Source organism: Lissotriton vulgaris, chromosome 1_1 (genome assembly GCF_964263255.1).
Source record: "Lissotriton vulgaris chromosome 1_1, aLisVul1.2, whole genome shotgun sequence".
In the NCBI taxonomy this organism is placed as follows: domain Eukaryota; kingdom Metazoa; phylum Chordata; class Amphibia; order Caudata; family Salamandridae; genus Lissotriton; species Lissotriton vulgaris.
The window spans coordinates 1,563,245,216-1,563,263,932 of NC_141685.1; positions in this window are offsets into that span (position 1 = coordinate 1,563,245,216).

The following is an 18,717-nucleotide window of genomic DNA, read 5'->3' on the forward strand; positions in this document are numbered from 1 at the left end:
GCCTAGAGAACCTTACGGGTGATGGTTCGCGCTTTACAAATGTGGATTATTATTACCTTTCATTCTCTGAGTGTGTCTGACTGCTGACCCTGCAAAATCAGGGCATCTGTTTCGGTGACGTGTTCATATTTAAGATTATGGGCCCGATGTAGGTAGGCCGTTACCGATCGGTAACGGCCAAAAATACCGATTTTGGGCCCTTACCGATCGGTATACAGCCATCGAGATGTAGGGCAAAGAAAATCGTCCAAATCGGTACAAATACCGATTCAGAATGACTACCGAATCGGAAATAATCCGAATCGGAAATACCCCGAATCGGAAAGATAACGAATCGGTAACATACCGAATCGGATAAAAATACCGAATCGGTCCATGTACCGATTCGGTAGTGACACCGATTCGGAAAAATCTGATTCGGTCCATGTACCGAATCGGTAGTGACACCGAATCGGAAAAAATTCCGATTCGGTCCATGTATCGAATCGGTAGAGACAGCGAATCGGAAAAATGCCGATTCGGATAACCTACCGAATCGGTAGAGTCACCGAATCGGAAAATCCCCGATTCGGACAGATAGAGAGATGTAGGGAAGCACAGAAATACCGATTTTGGCTCAAAATCGGTATTTCAAAATCGGTATTTACCATGGATTACAATCAGGTGGCAACCAACTCCAACCCATAAAAATAGACCCAAAATGCATTGCAACTTGCAGGATGGCTGCTTTTTATGTCATTGCAAGGTGGCTACGCTACAGCAGGAAGGACAGAGGGAATGGCAAAGAGAGGAACAGGTCTACAGACAGAGGATCACTCTGTTCATGCTCACAGAGGCAGAGATCCTACAGAGGTACAGGCTGGACTCAGACACCATTCTGGAGCTCATCAGGGACCTCAAACCACTGTTGGACCACCCCACCCCAAGGGCACACGCCATCCCAGCGCACGTCCAGGTGCTATGCAGCCTACACCTGCTTGCGTCTGGCAGCTATCAAAGTGGAGTTGCAGCGGTAGGAGGGGTGACCCAGAGCAGCCTGTCAAGGTTTTTCCACACATTCCTTGACGCCATGATACACAGGATGGACCAATACATCTCTTTCCCTGCAACCCACGCAGAACTGGTACAAACTAAAGCTGACTTTTACCAGATGGCACAATTTCCCCAAATCATTGGCTGCATAGATGGCACGCACATTCCGATTTGCCCCCCAGCTGACACAGAATACATATACCGCAATAGGAAGTCTACACACACCATCAATGTTCAGGTCATCTGCAAAGCGAAGTGCACCATCACAGACCTGGTAGCAAAATTCCCAGGGAGTACCCACGACTCCTACATTTTTCAACAGAGCGGCATCTATGCACGGCTGATGGCTGGCGAATTTGGTGAAGGATACCTCCTAGGTGAGACACATCATCAGACCCCCATAACACAAAGTAGCTAAATGAAATACATGTATGCATGTGAGTAATGTTACCCCTTTTCCTTCTAGGCGACAGTGCATATGCCCTCCGCTCATTCATACTCACCCCCTACCTCAACCCCTCCACACCCAGCCAAAGGAGGTATAACCGGGCCCACAAAAGCACAAGGAATGTAGTTGAACGGACCTTTGGCATCTGGAAAAGCAGATTCAGATGCCTGCACAAGAGTCGAGGTGCAAGGCAGTATACCCCCATCACCTGCTGCAAGATCATAGCTGTCTGTGCAATGTTGCACAACCTTGCGGTGAAGAAGGGCACTGAGGTGGAGTTGTCAGACTACAAGGACCATGACGACGACGTTGCTGTGCCACAAACACAACCTGCTGGGGTGTCTACGCCAAGTGATGGCAGATACAGACGTGAGGAGATTACAGAAAACTATTTCTGAGTGAGTACAGATGCACAGACAGGTAAATGGTTGTGAGGAAAAGAAAATTTTAATAATGTTGCAACACCGTTACTGCACTGATGTGCAACAAAAGAAAATGTTAACGAAAAGTAGTTCAATGTCAAAGGTCCGGGTTGCCTCACCCGCCCTGGCAAGCCTACTTTTTGCTGCGCTTAGCAGTCCCACTGGGGTGTGCCTCTCCCCCTTCCACATGTCCAGCAGCTTCAGCAGAGCGCCTGGTGCTCCGGCGCGGCTCCGACACTGCGCTGGCCGGGCTGCTGCGGCTGCTGCTGTCCCCAGCCTCGCCCAGGTCCAGGGCTGGATTGGCCACAGTGTTTGAAATAATCATTGCCTCCATGGTGGTTGTTATGCGGGCCATGCCCCTGGTGACCTCAGCGGTGTTCTGGGTCAGGCTGGCCTCCATATTTGCCCCACGTTGGCATAGTTGTGTGGTAGCAGCAGCAAGGCGGCTTATTGATCTGTTGTGCATGCGGGCATCCCGGCGGCGAGAGTGCTCGTGCTCGTCAAGTTTGGTGCATAGCTGTGTGATGGCTGTGGTCACATGGCCAAGACCTGCAGCAGCTTCCTTATTGCTTTCGACGAAAGCCTTAAACCCTTGCGCCATCTCTCCCATTTGCAGGTTATGCTGGCGCAGCTGGCGCTGGCAGGCCATGATGGATTTCGCCTGCATGCGCTGTATCTTTACCATGCTGCCCTCCAGCCCCTGAAAGACGCTGCCCTCCCGTGCCGGAAGTGCAGTGCTGGAAGTTGTACGCCTCCGGGAACTGCTGCTGCCCTGCTGTGTGGGCTGGGGTGCCACTGGTGTTGCTGTGTTGGTAGCTGGGGCCTGACCCGCTGCTCCCTGGATAGGGTTCAGTGGAGCCACAACAATACTCCTGGCAGGAGATGTGGCAGGTGCAGGGTGGGCCGTTGTTGGTGAGTTCTCAGGGGAGAACAGCAATGGGGGTGTGCCAGATATTTGGGGGGAGTGAAGAAATGTGAAGTCAAGTCCTAGGTCTTCCTCATTTCCCTGGCCAATGGTGTTGTCCTCCTCCTCCTCCTCCAGGGCAGCTTGACTAGTGCTTGGCCCTGCCACCGCACTGGAAGATGTTGCTGGTGCTGGTGCCTCAGTTGCTTCTGCTCCTCCGCCTGATGGTGCCCCTAGGTATAAAGAAGCATTTGTGAATTGAGTGCCGATGTATTACAGTCACTACAATTAAAGGATTGCACATGTCCTTGCATATACTTTGATTCTGTTCCACTGTTTTTTATATTATGGTTCTGCACTGCCATATTTTGCCTACTTCTGCTGACTACATTTACCATGATGCATTTCTCTTGTCTGTTGGTAGCAGTACTGGGCTGGGGTTTGGCTGTGCATTGTGTCTAAAGGGGAGGTGTCTGGTAGGGTGTGTCATGATGCGCATGCTTCTTACCTTTAGCTGTAGCTCTGGTTGAGCTATCCAGGTACCCGATTCCAGACACACTCTCCCTCTCCATGGTGCTCGACACCAGTTCCTCCAGCTCAGTGAGGGGTGGCGCCGGGTTCCTGCCTCCACCAGTCAGTCCAGCTTGCCTCTGCAGCTCTGCCATTTTGCGTTTTGTTAGGCTGCGGATATCATAAAACCTTTTTTTTAGGTCATCAAGGCTCCTGGGGGTAACACCAACTGAGTTAACTTTCTCGGCAATCTCGCTCCACAGCCTCCTCTTTGTGCTCTCCGGTACAGTGAGGGACAGCCTCCCAAAGAGCTGCCTGTGCACCCTCACCACCTCCTCCACCAACACCTGCAGCTTCATGGTACTGAATTTAGGTTTTCTCTTGTGGCCAGCCTTCTGGCTCTCACTGCTGCTAGCTATCTTTCTCTCACAGTGCTCTGGCTCCTGCTTCCACTGCTGCTCACTGTGAATGTTCAGCTCAGGCTGCCTCTCCAGAAAGTTCTTAATGAGCTGAACCTGCCTGGGTAGCCACTCCCTGCTTGGGTGGGGGAGGGTGGATCCACCTCATTGGCTGTTTCGGATTTTACCGAATTGGAATTTTCCGATTCGGATTTTACCAAATCGGATTTTTCCGATTCTGATTTTTCAATGCATTCCTATGGGCATTTTGGCCATGGGGGTGTATTTCGATCACCGATTCGGTATTTGCCGATTCGGTATTTGCCGAATCGGGAAATTCCGATTCGGTGGTAGCCGATTCGGTACATTCCGATTCGGTGCATGCCGATTCGGTAAGTATCGAATCACAATACCGATTACGACCGAATCGGTATTTTTCCGATTTTTTTTTCCTACATCTCGTTTTCTGATTTCAGAATACCGATTCGGTGCGCTTCGGTATTTTAAAATCGGAAAAGGCGTTTTACCTACATCGGGCCCTATGTGTGTAAGAAGTCTTTGTTTACGCTTCCTTTGTATCTAATTATTTTTTCATTTTATTCATGTGCAGAGCCAAAGATACACCGAGAAACTGCACCATGGAGCTGGACATCAGTCAAAAGAGAACCACTGGAACCACACGGGAGCCTGTCTGCATCTTCCAGCCTCTAACTCTCTGCCTGTGAGCACACCACAGTGAACACTACACAAGGAATGTCTTCATTCCAGTCAGCACTAGTGAAAGAGCTCAGAGTGAACACGGCAATAAAGATGTCAAAGTTAAAATACTAAAAGAATGCTGAACTGCCAGTAAGGACCTTAAACTCTCTTGTGCCGTGGGGACAGAGAGCCCAGTGAAATGCATTGATTCACCAATGCCCAACTGAATGTTTATCTTTAGGCAAAGGCCTTCCGCCTTTGGAATAGTGAAATGCTGGCCACAATGAGCAGCTACCTTTTCTTGTTGACTTTTGTGAACCCACACTTGTAGATCACTTCACTTTTCACTTCACTTTAATTAGTCTTAATTCGATATGTTTCAATCATAAAAGACATTTTACACAAGAATTTGTTGTTTTTGTCCCACCCCCTCCCCCCAGCCCCACAAAGATACAGGATCCACAGTGATTTAATACAATAAATAAACAAAATAAAAAGTCTTCCTATCTCATCCTATTTACATTTTTACATAATCTTAAAATATCCTATTTACATCTTTACATAATCTTAAAATATCTATTAAAATACCAAAAACAGTAGAATTTAGAAAGCTAAGTTCATTAATGCCAAAATGCAAGAATAAAAGAGAAAGTAACAATTACTTATATGGTTTGCATAGTTTATCATTAATTAATACTGATTAGCAATTCAAATAATCGCAGACAGTACGACAGACAAAAACAATCCTAAAGTTACTCCAAACACGTTTTGCGTGCCCGAATTATCCACATCCAGTGGAGAAATTTTGCCATGGCTATAACAACGGGCTGAGAGGTATCTGTTCTTAAAATCCTAACAGCCTCGTTTGCCGTTCTTAACCCTAACTGAATGCAAATTGGTTTGAGCCATGAGCGTCTGGGCATTCTATATTCAGGACAGGCAAACAACACATGTCCGATGTTTTCATTCTGATCCGGACAAAAGGGGCACCTTGGGGTTTGTACTTTATTCCATTTCACTATTAGGGCATTTAGAGGTAGTGTCCCCACCCTCAGCTGATGGTACCTCTTCCGGTCCCCTGGTACCGTGATCCAATCCCAATAGGATTCGAGGGCCGGTGAGTGCTTGAGCTCCAGGTAATCGTATGTAAAGGAGCGATCAATATGATTCCTAAAACACTTAATCTCTAACATGCTCCAATAAAGTTCACGGAGTGTCTTTTTAGGTGGAAATACATTATTTAGGGGATCATCCCACAATTGGGATAACCCCAGTGCCCTATATAAGAGTTTAACCTCTTTCATCCAGACTATCTTACAGCCAATATCCAGAGTTCTCACTTCTAGGAAGCCTTGGGCATACTGGGAGAGTTCTGGGGTTACCCATAACCTTCTCCAGTAGGCCACAATTCTGTACCTGGCCATGTCCCTAAAACTATAAAATCCCAAATCATAGTTTAAAGGTATCAATGGGGTTGACATAGGTAAACCAGTAATGTTGCGGAGAAATTTGTTCTGTGCTACCGTCAACTTGGTAAGATTACTGGACCCCCAGAGTTCAGCTCCGTTAAAGAACTGCTGCTCCAACCTTAGCATTGTAAATTTTTAGGACAGGTCTAATTGGTTTGGTATGAGATGAAAAAAGCTCCTTTGTGAGGACTCCTGCCAATTGGGCATGTTTTGTATCTAGCTCATTTGTGTGCTGTTTCCAATCTAGATTGTAGGACAAATTAATACCAAGGTACTTAAAGACCTGGGTCTGTTCAAGCTGGACCCCATCCATGGTAACTCTACCTCTAATGTGTCTCCGCTTGTGCATAACCATAAATTTTGTTTTGCTTGTATTGATTACAAGTCCATGGTCAGTGCAGAATGATTCAAAAACCCTAATGGCCCTTTGGAGTCCCTGCTGGGTCTTTGATATCAGCAGGGTATCATCCGCAAACATCAACAGGGGGATCAGTCTTCCTGCCAACCTTGGGGCATCTGTGGGCTGATGTTCAAAGTAACTGATCACCCTGTTGATGTATAACGAAAAAAGCGTTGGTGCGAGTACGCATCCTTGGCGTACTCCCCTCGCGATGGGGAATTTCTCAGTGGCACTACCCTGCTGATTCCACCGTACTTGTGCAAAGTTATTCTCATGCATTCTAATCAATAAGGACAGGATTTCATTTGGGATACCCTGATCATGTAGGATATTCCACAACTTATGGCGGGGAACTAAATCAAAAGCTGATTTTAAATCAACAAAAGCCGCAAAAAGCATCCCGCCCCCTAATAAAACTCTGCGCCAATACAATAAAACAAATCTAAAAACTTGGTCAATGGTACTGGTATGGCTGTGGAAAACCAGCCTGCAGGGGTGATAATATGTCATGGTCATCTATCCACCCATGTATTCGCTGTAATAATAACCTTGCCAATACTTTTTGCATACATGTAATCAGGCTAATGGGCCTATAGTTGCCTGGATCCGAGCATGCCCCCTTTTTAAAGATGGGGATAATCTCGGCTCCTTTCCAGGTCTCGGGGATAGGCGAACCCTTTGCAATAGCATTGGCTAACAGCTGAATATAGGTGGCCCATAAGTCCTTGTCATGCATAAACAAGTCTGCAGGGATAAAATCTAAGCCCGGAGCTCTGGCTTTAGGTATATTGCTCAAAGTTTTTAGGACATCATCTTTGGAGAAGAGTAAGTGGCTCGTTAAAGTATCTACTAGGGCTAGACACTCCTCTTCACCTTCATCCTCAGTGGCAAACTGGGTAGCATAATGGGATACCCAGGCTTCCGGTGACACATGATTCATGGGTTCTCCTCTATTAGCCCCCCTTCCCCATTTAACAATGTTCCAGAAGGGTGTCATAGATCTTTCCCTGCTAGCTTCGAGGAGATCCCTCCAATAGCCTTCCTCCCAATCCCTTTTTGCACTAATTTGCACTTTTTTATACATAACTCGGGCCTCCCTTATCTTGATTTTATCTCTAGTTTTAACAGCGTCTGACAGGAGCCTATAGGCAGTCCTACAGGGTTTATCATACCACTGATCCTCCTTTCTTATTGGTCTACGTAGCTTCTTCTTAGCTTTCTTAACAAAAAACGGTTTTAACTTGTTAAAAAAATTCATCATGGATCCTGCTAATTTCAGATATCGGAGTATTTTTATCAATTATTCCCCGAACTTCTTGGATGGCCTGGGTTGTTAAGTCCCTCATAGCTATTATGCTTTCCTCATTGGATACGCAAGTTGCCCATCTAATGTGTCTTTGATCATTTGAGAGATTTATTTGAACATTTTCCCCCTCTTCCTCTTTTGTCACCAGATCAAACAATTTAAAAGTTAAAATCAATGGGTCATGGTCACTTTCCACCCTTGACTCGATCCACATGTCTAGAACATTAGCCCAATTCTCTTTGTTAGTCAAGATGTAATCAATACGACTATGTATAGTTCCATTAGAGAAAGTAGGGGCAGCCTGTTTATCTGATAGTGTTCTTCCATTAGTGGCCCGCAGCCCAGACTCGACACATAGTACTTTTAACTGTAAGGCAGCCTCAGACCATTTTTTAATGGGTATCAAGGAGAGCTGTGGGATTTCCCAGATAAAGTCCTCTTCAGTAGTGAGGTCTACATCCTGATTATCAAGTGGTTCAAAACAACAATTAAAATCACCACCAATAATAATGTCAGCATTTAAACAGTGATGTTTTAATAGGGAGTCCAACAGGTCAACCGCCTCAGTGGGTTTACCACCCGGTAGGCCCCTTGAGTAGATGTTAAAAATAAAAAGATCCCTACTGGGCGGTCGCTGTAATTTGACCAATAATATATCACAACTATTGGTATCTATTTGTAAAACTTAATGATCGTTATTCTGCTTAATCCATGTTACCAAACCACCTTTTGCCCTTCCCCTAAAGCTCGGGGTAGCTGGAATGAAAAAATGTAAGTATCCCTGGATTGGATCTGGTTCTAACTGCCAAGTCTCCTGAAAAAGGATTATATCCTTTGAGTCCAGGAAAGTTAGCAAGTCCTGTGAAGGAATCTTATTTTTTAACCCTGCAACATTCCAGGACATTAAAGTACATTGTACATTGATATTATCAGTGGTAGATCTGATACTACCAGTTTGGCCTTCACACTGTTGCTGGGTAAGATCATATTCACTTATGTTATTATCTATAACAGCCAATTCAAGCGATAAATTTTCATTTAACTCATTTATCTCATTATTATCAACGTGTTCGAAACATTCATTACGATGGTAAACAATATTCATAGTACCAAGTTCATCCTGTATATTGGCTGCATTAATCAAAACATCAGTTAATCCAGTATTTAGCTGGGTAGCCATTTCCCTGGCAACGTGATCACCAGAAAGAATTGAAATTTTTTTTACGACTTCTGCCCAGTCAATCACAATCATTTAGCCCTGATAAGGCTTCATATCTATTGCCTAAAACCATGCCCCATTCATTAAGGGGAGCCCTTGGACCTCTGTTATTTCTCACGGTGTTCCACAAAGGTCCCGGAGTCCTCGGAAAAGTCACATTCTGTTGCTCTCCGTAGAAAAATTTTAAGGTAAGAGGAACGACAGATCCTGCTCTTCTTTGAGGAGGGTAGATATGATTTAAGAGATTGGGCAAAACACCTGGATGGGAAAAAGTCACTATAACACAGTCTCCCTTAAACCTTTTCGGTCGATTTCCAATCCATGCAACCCTCTTTACAGATTTAATTTCAGATGCAAGTTGGTGTTTTCCTCCCGGTGCCATTTGCATGTTGTTTGTTAGCCAATAGAGTGCCTTGCTAGACAAAGATGCTGGCGTTTCAGATTGTACATCCGTTGGCGGGGGAACATTAGCCAGGACCAGTACAACTGGGGAGGCTTCTTCAATAAATTGGAGGGGATCTGTTTCCTGGCAGTTTATTGGCGCAATACCTGTTTGCCCTGATACACCAACAGTATTCAAAGGTCGATTGGTAGGGTGAGTTTCATTTCGGGCTGGGCTTCCAGGGAGCGTTGGACTGCTCTCTTTTTCTATAGAGCTCCTCGCCTTAGGTTCAGTTGGTTTCACCATTTGTGACACTAAGGTATTAACCATCTCGACCCCTTCCACAGCTTTAGTTTGAAGACCACTCATCTTTTTTACCTCCGCATTCAATTTGTCGATCTTGGCGATTAGAGGCTTAATGATGGTTTTGATTTTAGAGTCAATAATGTCTGCTATTTTCTGAAGCAAATCATCCTCATTATAGCTTTTGTCGTGATAACTTTTATCAAGAGCATTATTATCACCATCATCAGAGGTTTTTGCCTTGTTTTTCCCTGTCGGAGTAGCTTTTTTCCTCCTATTTCCTGAGCGTAACCCCATCCGCCTTTGCTGGGGTTTTCTATGCTTTCTCGAAGGTCGAGTTTCCTGCTCAGGGGATGACAGTTCGTCGGTGTTATGGATCAAGATCTCATGTTCGAGGTCAGTGTTGTTTTCTTGATCTAGTGGCACTGTATTTGGTACATTATCCAGCATAAGACTGTTCTGGTCATCCAAATTTGAAATTGGATGTACCGTAATGTCTATTAAGTTAATGGAGTCATCAGGTGCTAAAGAAACTGAGTGTTGAGGACTTTGGGTTGGGCTTAGTAACTGTAGATTGGGCGACTGACTCAGTCCTAATGATTGCCTTCTTTCGTTGTTAATTTTAGCTACGACTTGGAGCATATAATTTTCTATAGGCTTGGTATTAGTAGGTGGCTGTTTTTTAGTTATTTTTTTAGACATGTTGAGGGCTATGTTGTTGATTTGCCCAGTGTAGAGGAGAATAGCACACTTCCACACCTACTCGCCAGACCTACTAAGCAACTGATAATTAGTAAATGCAGGGTACTGTATAGTCTTTAACAGTAGTCACTTGTTGCTTTGCTGAATCGCGGGTATCAGTTAATTTAGGTTATATGCAAGCAGTAAGCCATTCTCAATGACATTGCATAGAGGAATTAGTAGAATTAAAGAGATTTTCTTACTTGCTTGGGTTGCAGATGTTAGGGGGGTTGCCCAGTCCAGTCCCGGCCAGTCTAGGACTGTCTAAGACTGTCCCGCCCTTGTCCCGGGCTTCTCCCGCGCGCGACTCGCGAGGCGAGTGGGGGGCGTCTCCCTTTCAGCGCCGCCTGGCGATCCTCTCGCGTCACGAGCGCGTCACCCCTGGTGCTGCTGGGGGCTGTAGTGCGCTTGCTCTCAGCGCGTCCCGCCGATACTGCCGTTCACCTCACGGCTTCACTGCCCGATGGCTCTGCTGGTCCGCTTAGCTGGTGAGTGTCCTGCTAATGAAAAACTGCTCCGCGAGGCTCCCGGCGGCGTCTCCCTTTCAGCGCCGCCTGGCGCTCCTCTCGCGTCAGGAGCGCGTCACCCCTGGTGCTGCTGGGGGCTGTAGTGTGCTTGCTCTCAGCGCGTCCCGCCGATACTGCCGTTCACCTCACGGCTTCACTGCCCGATGGCTTTGCTGGTCCGCTTAGCTGGTGAGTGTCCTGCTAATGAAAAACTGCTCCGCGAGGCTCCCGGCGGCGTCTCCCTTTCAGCGCCGCCTGGCGCTCCTCTCGCGTCACGAGCGCGTCACCCCTGGTGCTGCTGGGGGCTGTAGTGCGCTTGCTCTCAGCGCGTCCCGCCGATACTGCCGTTCACCTCACGGCTTCACTGCCCGATGGCTCTGCTGGTCCGCTTAGCTGGTGAGTGTCCTGCTAATGAAAAACTGCTCCGCGAGGCTCCCGGCGGCGTCTCCCTTTCAGCGCCGCCTGGCGCTCCTCTCGCGTCACGAGCGCGTCACCCCTGGTGCTGCTGGGGGCTGTAGTGCGCTTGCTCTCAGCGCGTCCCGCCGATACTGCCGTTCACCTCACGGCTTCACTGCCCGATGGCTCTGCTGGTCCGCTTAGCTGGTGAGTGTCCTGCTAATGAAAAACTGCTCCGCGAGGCTCCCGGCGGCGTCTCCCTTTCAGCGCCGCCTGGCGCTCCTCTCGCGTCACGAGCGCGTCACCCCTGGTGCTGCTGGGGGCTGTAGTGCGCTTGCTCTCAGCGCGTCCCGCCGATACTGCCGTTCACCTCACGGCTTCACTGCCCGATGGCTCTGCTGGTCCGCTTAGCTGGTGAGTGTCCTGCTAATGAAAAACTGCTTGTAGATCCGAACTATGATATATGTAGCAAGATGGGACCCAAAAATGTAAGTGGACCCCTCCACCTGCAGCATCTTTGTCATTTCTTAAGCACTTTCTACTCCTACGTGGGGAGTTGCAGTGCGTATCCACGCCGATAGGGAGCTACACCGTGTAGGGTGTATGAATGGCAGTGTTGCCTTTGTTTTGAACCTATGTAGAAAGTGTTTTCATGTCATGCACCACTAAGAACATACAATAAGGTTATCTCAATAAAGTGTCAACCTTATGTAAATTTTGGGGCAATAGGATAAATCATGTGGCAAATACACTGGCAGTATTATTTTCATCAATTTGAGCTAGAAACTATTGTTTGTGAGGTCTGCAAACGAAACAGATTATGTGCCATATGTCATACCTCAATAATTACTCGGTAAAGGGGGCATTCAGGGAATTAAATAAATCCACTGGCCCTCGCCATTATCCATTCTTTTTATCAACAATTGATTCATGAAAGGTAAACCTGAACACTTTAATTAGAGTCAATCCTCATTGTCAGCTGCTTTGAAGAAAACAGATTTTTCAAGATAACTACTCCAAAATATATGTAAACACGTCCAATAAAAAAATACATAAAGGGTAACGTGTAACGTGGTCCTATATTGCAATCTTTGGGTTCTAGAGACATTTACAATTGAATCTAATTTCAGCTTTGTGGTTTAAAATGTCATCAGAACCCATTACTGGCCATATTGGGATCATATTACCTACCTTTTTACTGTGTGTGTGTGTGTCTATATATTTATTTATAGCTATGGATATGTAGAAATCTACACAAATACATGCATATACAAATGAAAACTTTTTAAGCAAATACATAGGCTCCTATAGTGCCTCAAACAATCGCTACTATGTAGTGAAATGTAGTTGTACACATTATTGTGTGTGGTAAGGTGCGGTCTGATTTTTCTTTCCCTGTCTCGCCTCCTGGCACCTAGTGACATGCAACAGCTCTGGTGACGTGGTTCAAGGGAGAGGCAGGACAGAGGGCTGGCCCCCCTCTTGGCAAATGAATACTGCATTATATTTCCACATGCAACATGTGTAATTTCTGCAGAACTACACATTTTATGTGGCTCACCTTTGAGCGGCTGTCTACACATATACATTTGTACAGGAGCACGCGCCTGCAAGGACGCTTGTTGCCTTTGTGTCATAACGCTGTAGCTTTTCACTATAACATTTTTTTTGCATGAGAGCGGCCCATCCCCATCTTATCATTGGTGCACATCTCCTAGTAATCAGGGTTCTGGCAATGTTCTCCTGGTGCGCTTTGAATTTTCACAATGTGCCACACTGACTGACTGATTCTAGTGAACCTGGATCTCAGTGTTATCGAACTGGAAACTTGCAGCTAATTTTCTTACAAACTTGGAGACTCTCTAATTATCGCCTCCGTGTCTTTAATAAAATTAAGACTCTCGCTCACTATTCAATTAGGAGAATCTGCAACTGATAGCATAAACCCGACAATTCCAAAAACAGTGGCACATCCTTAATGCTTGCAAGAGGTAGTAGGTACTGTTGTATGCGTATTTTTGATCTCCTAAGAGTTACACTTAAACCTCTAGATGGCAGTAGCATACAATAAAAACTATTCCCTTTACAAAATTTCGCGCGTTTACTTTTATTATTGTTAACCATTTCCGTGATCTTAGCATTTGCAGTACCTCTGCCCCGCAGCACCTTTTCCACGCATATCTACGTACCCTCAGGTACTATCGATGTGTTCCTTAAACGATACGCAGACTGGACACTTGCATTATAATTTCTAGCGGTTTACGCAAGAAAACGAATGTCATATTCTTATTTCAGGGGAGGGAGGTTTCCACAAAAGACTATTCTAATTTTTAAAAAAACCAACGCCCTCTTTAATAAACTTTAGAAAATTCTGAGTTTTATTCACGTAGAAAAGCTCATTCTTTCATTATCGAAGTTTCTCCCCTGCCCTATTTAATTAACGTGAGCATGACGCTTTGCACTTGCAACATGGGTTTAGTGCAACCCAAACAAAGAGTCACAATGAAAACACGAGACGGTGCTTGAAGCTTGGGTTCATTGCAAGGTAGACAAAGACACGGACACGAGGACGTGCCACGCCCAAGCACTTCCTGTCCTTTGAAGTACTGGCCTCATTATTATCTTGGTGTAGACTCGCTGGAGCAGACACCTGTGCGCTGGGCCCGGGCAAAAAGGGGCAACTGCGTTTCCGGTCAAACACGCCTATTGCTGATTCACGCGCAACAATAAGCAAATACAAATATAAGCTAAATACATCTCAGCTAACCTATGCTGGGGTCAACAGATGCAGTTCTTTCGCCTGCTTACTAAAAGACTAGAGGGTGTAGAGTTTGGGTGAGGGCGCTAGGCCCTCATGCTGTAGAGGAGTAAATGAGACGCAGACACAGTAGTTGGGGGATAGGTAATGGGCCCAGAGCACGTGCGCTCGGCCCCTTTATTGGCCAGTGTCACATGACCGGTGACGCCTGGTGGTGGGTGGGTGTTAGGTGTGCAGTTACAGAAAGAACTGAGACACTAGACCGTGTCTTACGTTACTACATCGGGGAGAGCCAGCAAATTAACAGTGCGAGCCGAGCAAGAGCGAGCCGAGGGTCGAACTTGGCTCCCGAGAACCTGTGCATGCCATGAGCCGATCCCCGAAAATGTTTCAATGCAATTCATGCAACAAACCTCACACAACATATGATTGATAGTCTCTTCAAAATTCAAAAATGGTATCACTTTAACGAGGGGGAAACTTTGACGTCAGTATGTTACATCATATCACTGCAAGGAGAGGTACTTGGTAAAAGTGACAGTTTTTAAACATGAACTTAGAATCGTTCCTGCTGCAGTCCTGGTGACAGTGCCTTGAGTGGACGACAAGGCAGGCCAGTTGTCATATGTACTCTGTATGGGGTCCAGATTGTTACATGGAAGCAGCAACATTAAAGTCAATTCAATTAAACACAGCTCATATTTTGAACTCACGAGGTACTTTCATATGCGGTAATGAAGGAAAAGGAAGATCGGGGTAATATAATATTAACCTCAAATTACTTAATTTGGTTAAGCAAGGAAACCTGGAATAATCCCTTGTTTTCGGTTTCCACGTCATAGAAACCAGTCACTAAATGGGTATTTATGTGCCTCTTCATTTTACCTGTAATGTTAATACTTTGCTTACAACTCTGTGTATGGGGGTAGAGTAAAGAAGGCAGAAGCCACATCAAAGCGTGGTTTATTTTTGGGTGTGAAGTGCGAGGAGGACCTCGAGCAGAGCCGGACGTCTGACCTGAGCCTGGCTCGAACTTCCAGTGGTTCCCACACCTCTATCAACGTCACATACCCAAGTATCACATCTTCTACACATGGCTTTTATGGTGTCACTGACAGCCTTACCCTTGTGCGCATGCACTGAACCATACGGTCTAGAAGCTTAGCTGGCCTCAGCTGAGGTTAGAGTTATGCTTTCTGGTGGGGGTCGACGTCTCATCATTCTATGGATCTTTCTTCTGTGCAGAATTTTTTTAATTAAAGTTTTAGGAGATGAATACAAATTGGTGAGAAGAATGAATTAATGTACATGATATAATTAGTGCGAATGACTCAACATTCTAGTAGGTGAGACGCTATGATAATGGAACAGTATGGGTTGTGACACTACTACAACTGTACTGTTATACATAGCACAACGTTGGCATTGTAGTATGGCAGAAACCGAAAATGCATCAATCTCAAGAAAGTGCACTCATTCTATGGAATTGGATGTTTAAATTAAACGTGGTGCAAACAAAATGTAACCGATATCTTGTGGTGGGTATGTTTCTAGGAGCGGGAAATAAAAAAGGATTCTGAAAGTAAGCATATAATACAGGAACTTAATTAAAGCATACATATCTGGTGCTGAAAAAAACTATATTAGGCATAAGACCCATTTACATCATATAGGTGCTACATTAAGCTATCAGCTGTGGCTGTGACAGGATAATCTGAGGTGACTGTCACTGAAGTATTATGACTACTTCAAGAAAGAGGGTACTGAAGGAATCGGCCTGTGTTTGGTTGACTATTTGTAGGTGAGAGACCAGTTCTTTGTTTTTTTTTGTATCCTTCCATTCTGATAGGATGGATAACATAAGATCAAATTTACCATAAAACCAAGAATGCGCTAATCATCTTCGCTTCGGGTGGCATCCCTTTGCCACACATCACCAACTATACTTTCCCCACAATCCGCCTCCAAATACAGATCGACGTGTCCCACCGAACAGTGGACCTGGGTGACATGACTGCAAACCCTTCCACAAAATCAAGAAAAAGCCCTTTACTAAACCCTTAAGACAATAAAACAAGAGCCAGAGGTCTTTGTTCAGGACCATATACATAACCTCCCTGACACACAGACTTTAATCAGGCGAGAGAGAAACAGACGGCCAACAATTCCACCACTAGCAACAAAAAACAACAATAGTCAGACAAGTCACATGTGATTAAGCATGGGCGGAAAATCCGTTTCGCTCGCGGATTTTGCGGATTTTCGGGAAATTCGCAATCCGCGAGATTTGCGAATCTCCTGCAAAATCCGCAAATCCGCGAGCAGCGGATTTTGCTCGCACTGCTCGCACTGTTCGCGTGAGTTCGCGGCTTCCCAGTACAACTTCGCGCCCCGCGAATAAGTGCTAAATTGCAGAAATACGATCTTAGCAAAACTGAAACTACTTACCAGGTTCAAAAGTTCAGGCTCATCATTAGTAGCCATTTCCTGTAGTGCTTCCTGAGGGGCCCCTCCAGAGTTCAGTTGCCAGTTGCAACTATTATGTGACCCCGCTCTGAACCTCAGAATAGTTACACATATGCCACAAAGGTCCTGAATTACAGCTAAGGGAGACAAGCAGGAGCCAGGCTGGAAGTTAAAATCCATTAATCAGCCCCTAATTCATTATTGTCAGTTGGGGCAGGGCAGGTGTTGTAACTAATTTTGCAACAATGAAAGCACTTAGCAAGTGCAAAAGATCACTAATCAGGGCGCACTAAGGAAGCAGGTGCCAGCTAAAAAAATATTCTGTGACACATTAATCAGCCCCAAATTAATTCAGGTCACTTGAGGCAGGGAAGGTGTGCTTTGCTTTGCCGAAAATAATGTACACTGGACAACCAGAGGGTGTGGTGATGAAACAGAGGGTGGCATGGGTGGGCCAGAGGGTGGCATGAGTAGTCAGAGAGTGGCAGTGGTGACAGAGAGTGGCAGTGATGAAGAAGAGTGTCCCAAACAGGCTGGACACGTAGAAACAACAAGTTCGCAAAACTTGCGACCCGACAGGTAAGTTCGCAAATTGCGAAATTGTAAAAACCCTCGCGAACTGGCAGAAACACGGGCGAACACAAAAAAAAAAAATCCGCAAATTCGCGGGAATTCGCGGATTTTGCGGATTGCGAGTTCGCAAATCCGCAAAATTCGCGAACGCGAGATTCGCAAAATTCACCCATGCTTACATGTGATACATTCCCAGAAACCCACGTCTAACCTCAAAAACAACCTACCGATCTTAACATTCACAACATTCCCACAAACTGACCTCTGTCCCAAAAACATGCAAGCCAGACCAGCAACATTCACATTGAAACAAAGCATCACAGCAATACCTACTCAGGGAAAAAATATGTGTTCCATTGAGTCCTTCCTACCTGTGGATCTCCTGCCATTGATGTTACAGAGACGAGTTACTATTCACATGACAACATCGATCTTCTAATACTGAGCTATAGCTTTCACCGACAACGCAGCACATGATGGACATCCGTATCCCTCAAGGATATGACATGGCTTGCAGTGCCTAATTTGTAAAAAACATTAAGTGCCGGCCCTTTTCAGGATGCCACTGCTGTCTGCACCACCCATTGCCCTGATCAGTGCTGCCAATAACAGTACCAGCACAACTACTAACCATTCAGGCCACTCAATGCTTGAAAAAGGGTGTGGAATAGTCTGAATTATCATTTTTAATGTATATTGAATTATTATACACTTTTGTGCTAGTTTCCAAATTAGACAGGCACCACCGCCAGGTGGTCAACTATTGTTAGTGCTAGTGTTGAAAATTAAACGCCATGCCGAGTACTGGAAACCACCAGCTCCAATTAAGCACTGCTGTTACCACCCCGCCGGCTGGGCGACTGGCACTGCTCTGTCTGCAGGTGTCTCCACAGGAGCACACTGGGCATCTGCTGCCGGCATAGGGAAACTCAAGATATCTAACAGGATCTACTCCTTGTCTTCGGCTGCCTTTGACATTTCGGATGTGATTTGTGGAAACAATTACGGTGTCAGGTGCCCCACAAGTCTTACCCTTGCTTGTGACGCAATTCCGCAGAGACAAGAGCACCCGTCCCTGTACCCACCTGACCCTCGTGGAAGGCAATACCCAGCAGGGATGAGATGGACGCAGGGATGGGAGCCAGGGTGTAGGGTAAAAAGGGTGGCGTGGAGCTGGCGGGGCGTCCCGGTGTCAACTGGAAACCAAGAAAGAGCTAGATCAGAAACTGAGTCAGACCCGAAAAGGAACCACCCCCCACATACACACACAGACCTTGTAACACTCGGAGGACTCACCAATGCGTCCGAGACGGAAGGTCCCCCAATAGTTTCACCTTCGGTTATGAATAGCGGTAAGGCGCTCCTGCGCGTTTCACCCAAGTACAAACAAAAAGAAAGCGCTCCTGCGCGTGTCACCCAAGTTCAAACAAAAAGAAAGCGCTCCTGCGCGTCACCCAAGTTCAAACAAAAAGAAAGCGCTCCTGCGCGTGTAGCTCACAATGGTAAGTCGTCACTCACCCAGTGGCATCCCTATAGGAACCCAAGCCGGTTGGCTGAGCTGTTTCCCTTATAGCGCTCCTGCGCGGTGGGAAACCGATAAGTACAAAAACCCAAAACAATTCTCAGGTCCACAAAACACTCTCAAGGCGCTCCTGCGCGTCGAGGGTTATAGAAATAAAACAGGCACTTTCCTGGATCCCCAGGAGAAGGAACAAACAAGCGCTCCTGAGTGGCGCAGACGTGAGGCAGCGTTGCGCTCCAGCGCGGCTTTACTCCGTGGTGGCA